Source organism: Atta colombica, unplaced genomic scaffold (genome assembly GCF_001594045.1).
Source record: "Atta colombica isolate Treedump-2 unplaced genomic scaffold, Acol1.0 scaffold41, whole genome shotgun sequence".
NCBI classification, from domain to species: Eukaryota; Metazoa; Arthropoda; class Insecta; order Hymenoptera; family Formicidae; genus Atta; species Atta colombica.
In genome coordinates, this window is record NW_017259520.1 from 1,863,203 (window position 1) to 1,865,278 (window position 2,076).

Consider the following 2,076-nt stretch of genomic DNA (forward strand, 5'->3'; position numbering starts at 1 on the left):
CAGAGAATATTCTAATAATTTTTACTTATGGAATAAATATATTCTCTGGAAAAGGTGTTTTGAGATGTTGATCAAGAAGGACTAAATGTATTTTTAATCCAAGAAATATTTCCTTGTATTTTAATACGTCCGTTGTGAATGAATATCTCCGCCGAGAAAATGCTGTGACTTGCGTCAATGAAAAAATAAGATTTTTTGGGATCTAGATATATCATCGTTTTCACTAATTTTAACGGAAAATAATTGCAAAAATAATGCTAAAATGCATTATTTCTTGCCCATATTGCCCAAAATTCACTGAAAAATAAAATACATTTTTTTAAACATTAATGATTATTATTAATAATACAATTAATGATTATTATCTCTTAAAGAGTTTTTTATCACGATTAAAATTATTTTCTAGTATAAGATTTAATGAATATTTCTGTACAATACAAAAGTTTGCTTCAACATTCATATAATGTTATTGTAGCATTGCTGGAATATTGCAATGTTATTACAATAGAATGATTTACTTATATCATGTATATGTAATATGTATAACAGACTTTTTATTCATTTATTGGGTTGCATGGAATAGATAATTGACTATATTTAATAACCAAAAACTGATAAGTGCTCAATGATGTTTTAATATGATTAATTCTTGCCTATAGTTTTTTTGCTGAATCTAAGTGTAGGAATTGTCTTTAAGTGATTATCAAAATTATTATTTATCTAGAATAATTACTTTAATAAAAATTAATAACATTGCTATACCTTCTATCGCCCCGATAGCAAGCGTCCTAATCATACGTCCAAAGGAAATATAACATGACGCAGCATATTCCATATAGAGTAGAAAATAGACTGTAATTAAACATGCACCGAAAGTATCAGAAATGAAGATAGTTATCCATAACGTTTGCAGCCTTTTTTTCTAGGGATACATTTAATGGTGCAAATTTTATGCCTAAAATTTCCATGTTCTTCGCTAAATTTTCTTGCAAAATCCAAATTTTATCACAGATCCAATCTTTTTCATTTAACTTGTATGTTATATTTTACCTGTGAAGATAAATTTTTGTGTAACTATAAGTCATTTTCTTCGTCTTTTAAAATAAATCATATGATTTGATTGAATCAATCACAAATTAATATTTCATCAAATAACTCTATTCCTTATTTCCTCGCAAAAAAAATCAATCTTATAAAATGGAATCCGGGAAGAAAGTGATATTTTGAATTTAAAAATCTTATAATATTTAAAATATCTACGTAAAAAAATCATTAAACATAGAATTTATGTGACTACAAAATTTTCTTAAAGGATCCCGTATTAATCCTGTAAAATTGGGACCCAGTAAAATCAAATGATTTTATCATATATTATAGCTTATGACTTGCTAAACAAAACATATAAGTTTTAGAGCAAAAAAATGAACAGTTTTTGTGTTTGATTCACTTACAGTCGCATCTCACCATATAATACTCAATAATTTCTAAACGGCTGATCTAAAATGGATAAAATTATAATGTTTTGAAAAGATCTTAACAAGGATTATAAGAAAATGAAAGAAACAGTGAGAGGTCTTGCTTAAAAAATTCGAGTTAATTTTGTCCTACTTTGGCGTCAAACTGATGAACCCAGTGGCTTTTTACAACTTTTATTTAAAACATTTTTTTATAAAACTTATAGTTTTCCAGATATTTTGCCGTCTCGGAACATTTTATGTTCCTTATATGATTATAGTGCCATATATAATTATATCTCATATATAATTACATACTATTATATATAATGTTCAAGATATGTACACATGTATAAAACGATATTTTGTTAGTAGAATATATAGTGTAATTCCATACTCTTATGCCCGTTTCCGTCTATGTAGATTAACTTTAATCTCAATTCAACTTACTCTTCGTTTTTTTTTAGTTTTAAAGATTAGAAAAACATTAGAAGTTGAACCGAGATTAAAGTTAATCTATATTGGTGGAAATGGGTGTTAATGTAATCCAGGACCAACGATATGAATGTGATAAGGTTAAGGTTCTATGTGCGCGCGCGCGCGCGCGCGCGCGTGTGTGTGT